This window comes from Hypanus sabinus, chromosome 1 (genome assembly GCF_030144855.1).
Source record: "Hypanus sabinus isolate sHypSab1 chromosome 1, sHypSab1.hap1, whole genome shotgun sequence".
Lineage (NCBI taxonomy): Eukaryota > Metazoa > Chordata > Chondrichthyes > Myliobatiformes > Dasyatidae > Hypanus > Hypanus sabinus.
This window is the reverse complement of record NC_082706.1, coordinates 59,500,551-59,516,324: the sequence shown is the minus strand read 5'-3', so window position 1 is coordinate 59,516,324 and position 15,774 is coordinate 59,500,551. Positions and strand designations below refer to the sequence as shown.

Genomic DNA, 15,774 nt, shown 5'->3' with positions numbered 1-15,774 from the left:
CTGCAAGGAACTGCAGAGAACTTTGGAGAACAGAGAACATCAGAGAAACCAGCCTCCCCTCCATGGACTCTTCCTACACTTCAACTGCCTCGGAAAAGCAGGCCATGTACTCAAAGATCCCCACAACCTGGACATTCTTGCTGCAAACCCACTCCCCCATCAGAGAAGAGATAAAAAAAATCCTTAAAGCGCGTACCACTCAGCTCAAGGACAGCTTCCTGTCTGTGGTTATAAGCCAAATGATTGATAAAATGTACTTGACCTCACAATGTAACTCGACGTGATCCCTGCACCATATGTCTATCTGCACTGCACTTTCTCTGCAGCATTATGCTTTGTTAGAGTTATTGTTTTGTCGTATATCAGCTCAATGTACTGTTGTAATATATTGATCTATGTGGATCTGCGGTAACTGGGATTAGTTGACCGGTGGTGGGTCTCTCACATCAATATCAGAATCAGGTTTAATAGCACTGGCATATCTCATAAAATCCATTGCCTCTGCGGCAGCAGTAGAATCTAATTGATAACAATAGATTTTAACAACCATGAATTACAATAGTATACAAATTAAATAGTTAAATCATACAAGTAGTGCAAAAATAAAAACTGTAATAAACTCTTTTAATTGTGTGGAAATTGTCGAGCAAAGCTTAACTAAAATCTACACATTTATGAGAAGCTCAGAAAAATTGGAAAGGCTAAATTCTCATATGAACGGGTCATATACCTAGAAATATTAGCTGCACTTTGGCAGGGCGAAACAGTGTAATAGACCATAAGACCATAATGTATTGGAGCAGAATTAGGCCATTCGGCCCATCGAGTCGGCTCCGCCATTCATCCAGTCATCCCACTCCCCTGCCTTCAACACAAACCCTTTGATGCGCCTGCTGATCAAGAACCTATCTATCTCTGCCTTAAGTACACCCAATGACTTGGCCTCCACAGCCGCTCATGGCAATTTTCCACAGACAGGGATGATTTTTTTTTCATTTTTTTTCCTTAGGTGGAGTTTGTATCTGTATTTATGCTTTTCTTGGGGCTTGCGCTAATTGATATCGATTTGTTTCTGGGCTTTGAATTTTCTTTTTTTTCCCACATTACGGAATCCCGGAGCATACGTCAATTATTTTTCATGTGTTCATCTCTGCCATTTTCGACTACATTATCCTGACATGCATCTAACTATTGTTTTTAGATGCAAAGTTCCAAGATGATATCTAAACAGCTAAATGTTTGAACTTGGAATGTTCACAATTGGAATCATCCTATTAAGCATAAGAAAACATTTAAAGTTTTTAACCAATTCCAGCCTGATATAATCTTTGCTCAAGAGGTGCATATAAGGTTATGTGATAAAAATCATTTTTTTAAATTTTGGTAGGATCCTCAGTTTCATGCAAATTCCCAGAGTAAAGCTAGAAGTGTTTCTATTTTTTTATTGATTCTAATATTCCTTTTAATCAGGAGGATATTGTAGCTGATATTAATGGTAGATTTTTGTTTGTTATAGGAAAATGTTTTTGGTTAATATTTATGGACCAAATGTTGATGATCCTTCATATTTTAAAACGGTGTTTTGCTCTATTACCCGATTTAAATGAATGTATGTTATTAATGGGTGGAGATATTAATGCTTGTCTAAATCCTTTAACGGATAAGTCATCATCCAAACATCAACTTCCTAATCTTTCTGCATCACTTATTAACTCCTTTTTAATTGATTATGGTTTAATTGAGGTCCGGAAGCATATGCACCCTAGTAATAGAGAATACTCCTTTTTTCACATTATTCTCCTGAACCCCAGGGAATACAGCCCAAGAGCTGCCAGAAGTTCCTGATATGATAACCCTTTCATTGCTGGAATTAATCTTGCGAATCTTCTCTGAACCCTCTCCAATGTCAGTATATCATTTCTAAAATAAGCAGCCCAAAATTGCACACATTAGTCTGTGTGAACTTACGAGTGCCTTATCGAGCCTCACCATTGCACAAATCCACTAATAACATAGTCCAAATCATTGACAGATATCGTACATTTTTTAATTCAACCATTTCTTAATTTAACCCATAGAGATTCTACCCCTACCAATCCTATGTCACCTCTTTCTGATGATTAAATATTATTTCTTGTACACAGTGCCACAACACTTCCTGTGCCTACTAACCTATCTTTCTGGTACACCTTACAGCTTTGGACGTTCAGCTTCCAATGGCAGCCATTCTTCAGCCAAGTTTAAAGCTGAATTTCAAGATCATCCATTTTATTCCTTATGCTGCGTGCATTTAAATACAACACTCTCAGTCCAGCATTTGTTGCTTTCTGTTTTAATTGCACCACGACTCCATTGCCCTGTAACTCAAGCCACTGGCTTTGATTAAGCTTTATCTCCTCCCCGTTCTTTCTCTAATCGCTGTTGCATGCTATCTTTGATTTATTTCTGATTCCCCCTCCCTCAGCCCAATCTCCCCGGTTCCCATCTCCCTGCCAAATTAGTTAAAACCTTCACTAAAAGCTTTATTAAATGTGCCCGCTGGGATATTGGACCACTTCAGCTTCAAGTGTAATCCAACCCTTATATACCTGTCTTAACTCCCCCGGAAGAGGCCCCAGTGATCCAGAAATCTGAAGCCCTGTCTCTGTACACAAGTCTCCCAGCCACACATTAATAAGCCTGATCATGCTATTCTTTCATCGCTAGCACGTGGCACAGGCAGCAATCCTGAGATTACTACCCCAGAGGTCCACAGGGGTCTGTGTTGGTAACGTTTCTGTTTACGTTCTGTGTCAATGCATCGGATGACAGTATTGATGGGCCTGTGGCCAAATTTCCCCATGAAGTCGAATATTGAAAGGACTGGACAGAGAGGTCGTGGATGGCTATAGTATCTGGTTATCACAATGCCATAAATACGACTTAAATATACGAACGATAGGCTTGCGCCGCGGCTTGAGATTCTAAATTGGAGAATGGTGCTTTATTCACAAAATCCTCATAGCCCACAGTGTCTGTGTAATAAAACACGCCAGTGCAGCCCCACAGTGCACTATGTACTGATCGCAAAGCTACGAAATTGCATGTGAATAGCCTTGCATGTGAATAGCCTCCTCTCCCCCAACTCCACTCTTTCTGCATCACCAGCAGACTGGGACATCTCACATTTCGCTGCCTCCGCCAGGACATTACACGGTGAACAACTGTGGTCAGGGACAGAGACTGATCTCTGGGGTACTCCAAAAGTTACCTCCTTCCAGTCTGAAAACGACCCACTCATCCAGCCACACACTACCGGCAGTTCATCGATCTCCAACGAAAAAACCTAATCACCTACTCTCGATGTTCAATACAATTGCTGACTCTGAGCTTACCTCCGACAGATCCCGGGAGGGACATGATAATCAGAAAGTCTCCAGTCGCAGCCGTGTAAATAAAATGTGATCTTGGTAGGTGTGGCCAATGCTCAGAATGCGAAGGAAACAGACAAACTGAGCCAAGTCACAGACTGATGAAGGGGAGGAATGATGCACTCTGATACAGAGAGGGAAGCAGTGAGTTTGATATTGTGCCTGATGACGGAACTGTAGCTAGTTAGAAGATGAAGTCTTGTTCCTCCAAATTGTTTTGAGCTCTGACAGTGTTTTTATCAGAAGGCACCATGGAGACAAAAATGATCTGAGTTGAAATGTTGTCCTTCACCCACTGACGTACTTTATAAACCTTTAACAGTGCAGAATTGTCTAAAGGTTTATGTATGAGAATCACAAGCACAACATCACGTTAGTTCCGTTGTATCTGTCAGTTTACCAATGCATCAAAGCCGCCTTTCGTTGAATGTGTAGTTGGAGATGCTGGAGAAGACAACGATCCACTCGCTACAAGGAGAGCACGATCACATGTCGATGTCCGTGATCTGATTCGATACATTGCCATGGCGTTGTTAGCAGTGAGATTTCATTTTGTGAGGGATTCAGCAGCACGGGGAAGCAGTCGTTCACCTGATCCGTGTGTGTGAAGAGACTCATTCAGTTAACCCAGCTAGTGATGCTCCGGTGAGGTCACAACATATACAGGTCACGTTAGTGTCTAGAGTGAGCAAAGACTTTTACTCAATTATCCCAGCTGCTGCAACACCAGCAATTTCACATCAGGGAGGAAGTTGAAATCAGCTTCGTGTTAAATGGTTAACCATCACAGTGACAGAGGCAGCTGCAGGTTCATGAGGGACTGTTACTCTCAGAATCTGCAGTTCTTGCGGCTGCTCATCGCATCCAGGACTGAACCCTGGTCACTGAGCAGTGATGGAGTCCATTCTGCTGATGTTCGCCTGAAATTAGATTGGTGTTTAATATTGTGCATCTGTGAAAGATAAATCAGTTCTGTGTCAGATCCCGTGTCTCAGGTACTTCCTATCTCTGCCACACTCTTGATGACCACAAGAGGCCACTCGGCCCATCTGGTCACTGCCCATGTTTCTATTCCATATCAGTATATCAAAATCTCTCGCTGACGTTCCCCTCTCACTCTCCCTGTGATTACAGGTTGCAACTAGTCACCACTCTGTCAGAGAAGAGATTTCCCTTTAATTTCATAGAAGCATATAAATCTAGAACGCATTACAGGCCCTTCGGCCCACATTGTTGTGCCAACCATGTAACCTACTCTAGAAACTGGCTAGAATTACCCTACTGCACAGCTGTCTATTGTTCTGGACTCCATGTACCAATCTAAGAATCTCGTAGAATACCCTATTGTATTCGCCTGCACCATCGTCACCGGTAGTGCATTCTGCACACATTCTTTGTGTAAAAAGCTTGCTCTGACATTTCCCTTGCAACTACTCCCAAGCAACATAAAGCCATGCCCCCTCATGTTAGCCATTTCCACCCTGGGGAAAAGACTGTGGCTTTCCATATGATCGATGTCCCTCATAATTTTATCTACCTGCATGAGTTTCTCTTGGCTGAATAAGACGATGGGCTCACTGTAGCTTTGACGTTCTACAACGCTCTGGATTAAGGTGGTGAAACCCTTTCCTCCCTGCACTTTTCAATGTTTTGTGTCATTTTCACTCATTTCAAAGCGCTGTGCCTCGGACAGATGGGCTGTTGCAATGCACTTCTAAAGTTTGGCAGCAGATTAGCGAGTGAATCTTCGATGGAACAGAGTCAGAAACTAACGAGTTGTCAGCCTGAGTCAGGGCGTTGTTGCTCCAGAGAGAGAGATGGGGCCTGGAGTTTACGACGGAGAGAAGGAAGAGGAACCAGACCAGCAGGATGTGGCTACAAATGAAAGATCAGAAAAATTTTGAAACTGCTTAATCGAAAACAAAAAGGTGGTAAATTTCTGCAAATTACTGGTGGAAATCAACAGATGGGGCAGCAAATATGGAGTGGAATAAATAGCAAAGTTTAGGCCGAGCCCGTTCAGCATGTCTGGACTGTTACTCTTCTGCTTAATTGCTGACTGAACTGCAGAGTTCCTCCAACATTTTGTGTGAGTGTGTCTCTGTATTTCCAGCAACTGCAGAATCTCTTGTGTTTCATATCTGCATTTGTAAGAAGGTTCTACTTCGGCGTTAAACACGCGGAAAGCTTGGCGATATTAATTGTATTGTTCATGGGAGCTGCTTTCTGCGTTAAAAGAGCTGCTGAGTTTTCTACACAAAAAAAAATCTGAGCTCTGGACATTGAACTGGTACTTGCTGAAACACTTAATGGCACCGTGATTTCCCAGAAAGCTCTGCGTAACAATTTTCGTCCTCGCTGAAGCTCCGAACCAATGCGCAGGCGTCATGGATGCGGAAGTTCTCTACTATTGCGCCTGCGCGCAGTACACAAAGGCCTCAGAAGGATCGTAGAAGGTAAGAAAACATCTCCGGCTCGGAGATTTCAACACCGAGTAAAGGGCAATTGCTTTGACCTGCGGACACCATTGCGCGCAATTCTGCGACAGTCCTGCTCTCTACCCTCTCTCTCAGCCCCACGATTTGCACACGGGCTCCGGGGATCTTCCCGCTGATGAGGGAATGGGAACCAACAGAGCTGAGCTCCAGCTATCTAAACGCAAGGATTAGGAACTTGGAGAACGGGAACAAAATATTTTACTTAAAAAAATCAGTAAAGAAAATCAGTTTTGTTCTACTTCCAGCCACAAACAAGAGAAAATCTGCAGATGTTGAAAATGCCGAGCAACACGCACAAATTACATTCACAAAATGCTGGTGGAATGCAGCAGGCCAGGCAGCATCTATGGGAAGAAGTGCAGTCGACGTTTCGGCCGAGACCCTTCTTCCGGACTAACTAAAAGAAAAGATAGTAAGAAATTTGAAAGTGGGAGGGGGAGTGCGACGGGGAAATCTGAAATGATAAGAGAAGTCAGGAGGGGAGGGATGAAGCTAAGAGCTGGAAAGGTGATTGGCAAAAGGAATCCGGAGCTGGAGAAGGGAAAGGATCATGGGACGGGAGGCCAGGGGAGAAAGAAAGTTGGAGGGAAGCACCAGAGGGAGATGGAGAACAGATAGAGTGATGGGCAGAGAGAGAGAAAAAGGGAGGGGCGTGAAATAAATAGATCAGGGATGGGGTAAGGAGGAGAGGAGAGGCATTGACGGAAGTTAGAGAAATCAATGTTCATGCCGTCAAACTGGAGGCTACCCAGACAGAGTATAAGGTGTTGTTCCTCCAACCTGAGTGTGGCTTCATCTTGGCAGTAGAGGACGCCTTGGATAGACATATCAGAATGGGAAAGGGACGTGAAATTAAAGTGTGTAGCCACTGGGAGATTCTGCTTTCTCTGACGGACATAGCTAGGTGTTCAGTGAAACAGGCTCCCAGTCAGCCATACTCAGGAACAACAACATATTCCGTCTGGGTAGCCTCCAACTTGGTGGCATGAACATTGATTTCCCTAACTTCCATTAATGCCCCTCCTCCCCTTCTTACACCATCCCTTATTTATTTATCACCCCTCCTATTTTACTCTCTCTCTGCCTCTCTCACAATCACTCTTAGCCTGTTCTCCATCTCCCTCTGGTGCTCTCCCCCCTTTTCTTTCTCCCCAGGCCTCCCATCCAATGATCCTTTCTGTTCTCCAGCTGTGTATGCCTTTGCCAATCACCTTTCCAGCTGTTAGCTTCATCCCTCCCCTCCTGTATATCCTTCCAGATATCACCCTCCCCTTCCCACTTTCAAATCTCTTACCATATTGTCTCTCAGTTAGTCCTGACGAAGGGTCTGGGCCTGAAACTTCGACAGTACTTCTCCCTATAGATGCTGCCTGGCCTGCTACGTTCCACCAGCATTTTGTGTGTGTTGCTTGAATTTCCAGCATCTGCACATTTCCTCTTGTTTGCGTTTTTAAACACACACAAATTGCTGGAGGAACTCAGCATTAGTACTCTTTTCCATAGATGCTGCCTGGCCTGCTGAGTTCCTCCAGCATTTTGTGTGTGTTGCATGTTCTATCCCCTCTTGTTCTGGACCTTTCTACCCGTGAGAACATGTTTTGACCCATTCTCTCTGGGTACATAATGATATCAGACACCTTTGCCCTGGGCAACAAGTATCTTTCACATCACAAACATGCCAGACTCCAATGGGACAAACTGCTGCCCTTCCCTTCATAATGGGAATGGGACGTGAAATTAAAGTGTGTGGCCGCTGGGAGATTCTGCTTTCTCTGACGGACAGAGCGTAGTTGTTCAGTGAAACAGTCTCCCAGACAGCCATACTCAGTTTGCAGGAACAAGAACTTATATTCCGTCTGGGTAGCCTCCAACTTGGTGGCATGAACATTGATTTCCCTAACTTCCATTAATGCCCCTCCTCCCCTTCTTACACCATCCCTTATTTATTTATCACCTTTCTGGCTCTTAGCTTCATCCCTCTCCTCCTGTCTTCTATCCTTTCAGATATCACTCTCCCCTTCCCACTTTCAAATCTCTTACCATCTTTTCTCTCAATTAGTCCTGACGAAGGGTCTGGGCCTGAAACGTCGACAGTACTTCTCCCTATAGATGCCGCCTGGCCTGCTGAGTTCCACCATCATTTTGTGTGTGTTGCTTGCTCTATCCCCTCTTGTTCTGGACCTTTCTACCCACAAGAACATGTTTTGACCCATTTTCTCTGGGTACATAATGATATCAGACACCTTTGCCCTGGGCAACAAGTAGCTTTCACATCACAAACATGTCAGACTCCAATGGGACAATCTGCTGCCCTTCCCTTTATATTCATTGGCATTGCCACCAATGGGTTCACCACCATCAGTTACCTGGGGGAGGGTTCAGGTGAAATATTTATGTCCAATACAGAAACTGGTGTTACCTGTGTGTATTGTGGCGATGCAAAGGTTGCTGGAGAATTTGGAAGTGGGGAGAAGTGGAGTGATTTTTGGAAATCTGACTTTTTTTAAGCGTCATTTAGCAAGCAAATCAGATATGGATGGGGTGCAAAAGCTGAAGTGAGAAAATCCTTCATAACCCTCGACAGTGCAGATGAACTGAATCAAAGTTCTTACTGATAGTGATTTGCTAGCTGTTAAAATATATACCTCTCTATTTAAAATTCAGTACGCACATGTTGTTGTCACTGGGTAAAACTTGCACAGCACACGATTTTGCAGCACACTGGTCATTACAAATTAGACAGCGCATTGGTAGGAAGGTGGGGAGACTTTCTGTGTCGTTGATGTCCTCATGTACAAGATGTGCATCCAGCTGCAGCTTGTAACCTTGCACGCTAGGGAGTTGCTGGAAATGGATGAATTCCAGATCATTTGGGAGTCCAGGTGGGTGACAGATATGATATGAAGAGAGATGAGTTGCACTGAGAGTTAGGAAGGGGAACGAGGTTAAAAAGCAATCACAGAATACTCTTATGGCCATCCCACACAACAACAGGTTGTTAGAAACTGTTGGTGGGGGTGATTACTGAGCAGAGGAAAGTCAAATGGGTGATAGGGGATTGGTTAGTTGGGTATTAAAACTAGCAGAAGTCTAATATCTTAGTGGTTAAGGCTTGCTAGTGCTAGAGTGTGGTGGGAAGGGGGGGTCGGGGTGGGTGGTTAAACTAAAGTTGCAGGGGGGATTGGAGTCAGAATGCCAGAACAGACAGTGGAGAGGCTGAATTGAAATTACTTATATCCTTCACGTACATGAGGAATAGAAATCTTTACATTACATCTCCATCTAAATGTGCAATGTGCAATTTATAGTAACTTATAATAAATAGTTTGTAAATAGGACAGTCATTATAACAGAAATACAATTGTATCAGCATGAATTAATCAGTCTGTCGACCTGGTGGAAGATGATGTCCAGAAGCCTGTTGAGCCTGGCTTTTATGCTGTGGTACCATTTCCCAGATGATAGCAGCTGGAACAGTTTGTGGTTGTGGTGAGAAACATCCTTGGTGATGTTTATGCCGAGGAACTTAAAGCTGTTCATTCTGTCAACCCCAGATCCATTGATGTCAAGAGGGGTTAGCCTGTCTCCATTCCTTCTGTAGTCCACAACCAGTTCCCTTGTCTTTGTGACATTGAGGGATAGGTTGATTTCTTGAAGCCCAGACAGATGTTGTTCAGACAAAGTCAGCAATCAAAAGGTTGAGCATGGTGCGCTGAATGTGCTGAGCTGTGTATATCACAATGCAGGAAGCATCATAGAAAAGCCAGTTGAGCTGAGGGCATGGAATCAAGATGTTGTAGCCAATACTGCGACTTGCTTGCACTCACCAGACTGAGTGATTTAGAGGAAAAAATTTGTAGAGAGATTGCAATCCATGCTAATAAACAAATGTTGATATAGTAAGTGATTTTAACATTCCAGATATTGACTGGGTCTCCCATGCTGTAAAAAGACTAGCTGGGGTGGAGTTTGTCAAATGTGTCCTTAATCAGCATGTAGAATTTCCAACATAGGAGTGTGCAATTAGCTATCAGAAATGATCTAGCGACAGAAATTACTGTATGGGAACACTTTGAATCTAGTGATCATAATGCTATGAGATTCCAACTAAATATGAAAAAAATGGTCTGGAACACAGGTTGAGATTCTAAATTGGAGAAAGGTCAATTTTGATGGTATCAGAAAGGATCTGAGAAGTGTGGTTTGGGACAGGCTGTTTTCTGGCAAAGATGTACTTGGTAAGTGGGAGGCCTTCAGAAGTGAAATTGTGAGGGTGCAGTGTTTGTATGTGCCTTCCAAAATAAAAGTTGAAAGTTAACTGGTGTAGGGAACCTCGGTGTTCAAGAGATATTGAGGCCCCAGATATTTTGTTCCTCAAAATCCCTCAGTCTGTTGGGTGCAGCCAAGACTCATTAATGACTACCAATCATAATTCAATGTCCTGAGCATATCTGATTTTAATTTTTCAGTTCTCTTCTGTTTGTTACTAAAAGCTTTCCAATAGTTTTTGTTCTATTATTTGCGCTCTCTTTGCCTTTTATGTTGAATTTGGCTTCTCATTTCAGCCACGGTTGTGTCCTCCTGCCTTTCCAATGTTTCTGCTTCTTTGGGATGTATTGATCACTCAGCTCCTGAATTGCTCCGAGAACCTCTAGCCATTGCTGCTCCATCGTCATTCCTACCAGTCTCCCTTTCCAATCAAGTTTGGCCAGCTTCTCTGACATAGGGGCATGGAGAAGTTCCGTGAAACAGGCCATTCGACCCTTCTAGGCAATCACACAATATTTAAACTCTCTAGTGCCACATCCTGCACTGGGGCCACTGCCCTCCGTACTCCTACCATCCAGGTACCTATCCAAGCTTCTCTTAAATGGTGAACTTGAGCTGGTCTAAACCACTTGTGCTGGCAACTCATCCCACACTCTCATGGCCATTTCATTAAAGAGCTTTTCCACATGTTCCCCTTTAAATTTTTGCCCTCCCCACTTACCCATGACCTCTGGTTGTCATCCCACCCAACCTGAGTGGAAAAAGCTGTTTGCATTCACCCTATCTGTACCTTCATAATTGTGTATATTTCTAATGAATCCAGAAAGCAATGTATAATTTCCCTGTTTATGTTTAGAGTCTTTTTTTAGGTTGTATAAGATGATGACAGGCATTGATCATGTCTATAGCCAGAGGCTTTTCCCAGGGCTGAAATGGTTAACACGAGGGGGCACAGTTTTAAGGTGCTTGAAAATATGTACCAAGGGGACGTCAGGGTTAAATTTTTCTCACAGAGATTGGCTAATGCGTGGAATGCTCTGCCAGCAATGGTGGTAGAGGCAGATAAAATAGGTTCTTTTAACAGCCTCTTAGATGGGTACATGGAGCTTATAAAAATAGAGGGCTATGTGTTAGGGAAATTCTTGTCAGTTTCTAGAGTAGGTTACATGGTGGGCAAAACTTTGTGTCCTGAAGGGTCTGTAGATTTCTGTGTTCTATGTTAAACAGCGAAACAACATTGGTTGTTCTCCAATCCTCTGATACCTTCTCCTGTCACCAAGGATGATTTAATTGTCTCTACTAGGGCCCCGACAATTTCTGTACTTGCCTACTGTAGGGTCCGAGAGAATCACCTTGTCATGCCCTGGAGATCAGTCCACCCTAATCTGCCTCAGGATAGCAAACATCTCCTCTTCTTTAATCTGTACAGGGTCCACGGTTTTAATGCCACTTTTCCACAGTCCCATAGAACCATCATCATCATCAAATAATGATGACAAAGATATTTCAGCTCTCCCCCATCTGCTTTGGTTCCACACGTGGATTGCCATTCTGGTCTGCCAGAGGACCAACTTTATGCCTTGCAATCCTTTAGCTCTTAATCTATCTCTAGAATCCATGAGGATTATCTTTAATCTTTTCTGTGAGGGCAATCTCATGCCTTCTTTTTGCCATCCTGATGTATTTCTTATTTGTTGTCATGCATGAGTTATCTTCCATAGGAACCTCCCTACCTATCCCTGTTATGCGACAGGGTGCTTCACCAGGGTCTCAATATCTCATTAAAACCAGTTTCTATCTTTTCTGACAAGCACATACCCATTTTGTACTATGAAAATTTTGCTTTGAAGGCCTCACATTTACCAAGCACACCTTTGCCATAAAGCAGCCTGTCCCAGTCCACATTTGCCAGATCCTAGTGTCATAATTCCAGGTGTTCTTCCATGCCCCGAATACATCCGCCTTTATTACGATGCTCCATGTACTGAAGTATACAGGGCTCAGCATAGTCACTGTACCATGCTCAACTTTTTCATTCCTGACTTTGTCTGAGGTCTGAACATCATCTGTCTCCACAACCCCTCCACTATCTGTTATTCAAACTCCCATTCCCCCTGCAAATTTAGTTTAAAGACACCCGACCCCCAGCTCCCACCATGCAGCTCTATCACCCCTTTGACTTCCATCTCCCAGATCAAAATAAAGTAGGTGCATACCAGGTACAGACAAATAGGAACAAATGGGGTACTTATGAAGTACAGGAAATTAAAGTGAACATTTATAAAATAAATAAAAGAAGGCATGAGGTTGCCCCAGCAGACAAGGTGAAGGTGAATTCTCAGGGACTCTGCAGATATATTAAGAGCAAAATGATTGCACGTGGAAAATTAATCCTGTAGAAGACCAGAATGGTAATCCATATGAGGAGACAAGAGAGATGGGGGAGATTTTAAATAATATTCTTACATCTGTATTTACAAAGGAGACAGACACAGAGCCTATAGAAGTGAGGCAAAGCAGTATCAACTTCATGGACCCTGTACAGATTACAGAGGTGGAGGTGTTTGCTGTCTGAAGGCAAATTACCATGGATAAATCCCCAGGGCCTGACAAATTGTTTCTTGGGACACTGCGGAAGACAAGTGCAGAAACTGTCAGGGCCCAAGCACAAATATTGAAATCATCTTTATTTACAGGTGAAGGACTGGAGGATTGGAAAACAACCAATGTTGCTCCGCTGTTCAAGAAAGTCTCTAAAAATAAACTAAGAAATTGTATGTTGGTGAGCTTGACATCAGTAGTTGGAAAGTTATTGGAACACATGTGCACAAACCAGGTATATAAGTATTTGAATAGATGTGGACTGAACAAGGATAGACAGCATGGTTTTGTGCATGGTGGGTCATGTCTAACCAATCTTATAGAGTCTCTCGAGGATGTTATCAGGAAAGTGGATGAGGGTAAGACAGTGGTTGTTGACGACATGGACTTCAGCAAGGCACTTGACAAGGTCTCGTATGGGAGGTTGATCAAGAAGGTTTAGTCACTCAACATTCAAGATGAGATAGTAAATTTGATGAGACATTGGCTTTGGGAGAAGCCAGAGTGTGGTATCAGATGGTTGCCTCTCTGACCGGAGGCCTGTCACTAGCAGTTGCCATAGTGATCAGTGATGGATCTGTTGTTGTTTGTCATCTATATCAGGAATCTGGATGATAACATGGTTAGCTGGATCAGCAATTTTGTGGATGAAACCAAGACTGGGGATTCAGTGGACTCGAGAAGACTAACATGGCTTGCAGTGTGATGCAGATCAGCTGGGAAAATGGGTTGAGAAATGGAAAAGGGAATTTAATGGAGAGAAGTGTGAGGTGTTGCACTTTGGTAGGACCTACCAGGGTGGGTCTTACGCAGTGACTGGTTGGGCACTGAGGAGTGTTGTAGAAGAAAGTGGTGTCACAGTTCAATTGGGACGGAAAGAAAAAATTTGGCACATTGACCTTCATAAACCAAAGTACTGAGTACGGGAGATGGATGTTATGTTGACTTTGCACAAGAGATTGGTAAAGCCTATGTACAATGTCCTGGGTATGTTACTCAAAATGGCCTCTTTGGTTTGTTACAAGTAGGAATGTTTCTTTGTCGGATAAGTGTTTCTCTAGCCGTTGTTTCACTTTAGAATGGCTGATATGGTAATTGTATTCATTTGTTAATCAATGGGGAATGTCATTGTGTCTTGTGATGCTGGGAACTTGGGAGAGGGGTTTTCGCGGGTTTTTTTGGGAGAGGCCGAGGAAGACATGGAAGAAGGTGGACGTGTGCTGGACTGCTCGTAAGACCACCGGGGTGGTCCCAGGTGCGACGGCCGGATGGGTCGATTGGTTCGTTGATTGAGCTCCAACGAGTGCACTAAACAGACTGAACTTTGATAAGTGGCGCCTTTTGTTTTTTTTCCTTGTGTATATATATTGTATTGCTTACTACTCTTTTTAATTTTAGTAAACTCTTTAAAGTGTATTTCATAACGGTATTTGTTGTGGATTTGATACTGTTGGCGGGCTCGAGGCGTAAACTCGATTCTCACAGCACCTGCGTGTACGGGAGGTGGGTTGGAGAGTGGCTGGATCCCTTTTTCCCCTAGACATATACCAGCCTGTGGGTAAGTGTTACATTTGTGGGGTGCTCGTCCCGGATTGGATTGTCAGGGGCTGTGGAGTCGCGCAGGCAGCAGAGGAAGATGGACAGAGATAAGTTTGTTTGTTGGTGCCAGTTTGAAGATGTACCGGTACAGTACGCATGCGTAGTGAGCGGAGTGGATTTTCGAGTTTCAGGAGACGTGGTAGTGAGGGGTTTACGTTCGGTGAAGGGTATTGGGCAGGTAGAATTGGTAGCTAGACGGTGTGGTAAAGAGGTGGGGTCTAGCTGGGTGTTGGTTCGTACGAGTGCTGAAGTCAGGACAGTGGGACTGCCGGCGACGGTCAGTGTACCGGGGGAGGCGGGCCCGTGGGGGCTCCACTTCTACAAGGATGAGGCTGAGGAGACATCGGGGGAAGAGTTAGAGCTAGAGGTGGACCCCAAAGAGGTGCCCGGCACTAGTAAAGGGAGGTGGGAGGAGGGAGTCGTGACTAAGCCCCGCTCCCCAGGTAGGGTGGAAGTCTCGGAGCTGGCAGCCGCACTTTATTCCCTGGTGGGGGTGGCCGAGAGGCCACGGCTGAAGCTGGGGGTGTTCTCCGGAGCCAAGCCTACTCCGGATGGGGAGGTGGACTATGAGACCTGGATCGAGCATACGTCTTTGATGTTAGAGGAGTGGCCAGGTTCAGAGGAGGAGAAGAGGCAGCGATTGCTGGGAAGTTTGAGGGGTTTAGCAGCCACAACCATCCGGGAGTTGAAAGCTGAGAAGCCTGGGGCCTCAGTGGAGGACTGCCTAGAAGTTTTGGAGGGAGCGTTTGGGTTGTCAGGGGAACCCTGGCTGCTTTTAGCAGAGTTTCAACGCCTGGAACAATGGAGAGGGGAAAAGCTCTCCGAGTACATATTTAGGATGGAGGGGATGCTCTCGGGGCTGTGGCGCCGAGGGGTAGTGAAGGCGACTGACGTGGCTAGCGTGAGGATGAGTCAGCTATTCAGTGGCTCTCTGGAGGAGGACAAGGTGGCGTGGACTATCCGGCAGGCTTATAGGAAAGGTCCCCCTCCATCCTTCGGGCAACTGATTAGAGAGGTGCGAGAGGAAGAGAGAGCATTGGGGCGGAAAAGGGGCACGGGCCTACGGGAGCGATCCTCAGCGATACAGGAAGTGGTGGCTGAGTGGAGGAATGACAAACCCCCGGGGAGTAGGGAACCCCCTTTGGAGGGGAGGGACAGGGGAGGTACCTACTCTCAGGGGCGATCAGTGCAGTGGATTGGGAGCAGGAGCCGTCCTGGGAGAGGAGGGGCAGCCGGCAGTGTGTGCTTTAACTGTGGGAAAGAGGGGCATTTCAGGCGGGACTGTGAAAGGCCAAGGGTGTGCTATAGCTGTTGAGAGGAGGGTCACTTTAGGTGGGATTGTGAGAGACAAGGAGTCCCGCGGAGGACAAGCCCCCCTGCGACTAAGAAGGGAGAGG

The 15,774-nt window shown here is 44.7% G+C and overlaps 1 protein-coding gene across 1 annotated transcript in view; it reads left to right on the top strand.

Annotated features, from left to right (window-relative positions):
- The first annotated feature begins 5,790 nt into the window (after positions 1 to 5,790).
- Positions 5,791 to 15,774, top strand: part of LOC132394247 (paraneoplastic antigen Ma3-like) — a 25,891-nt gene continuing 15,907 nt past the window's right edge. The window contains exon 1 of the mRNA XM_059970136.1: positions 5,791 to 5,866. The gene's annotated coding sequence lies outside the window, so the exon portion shown is untranslated. The remainder of the gene's footprint in view (positions 5,867 to 15,774) is intronic.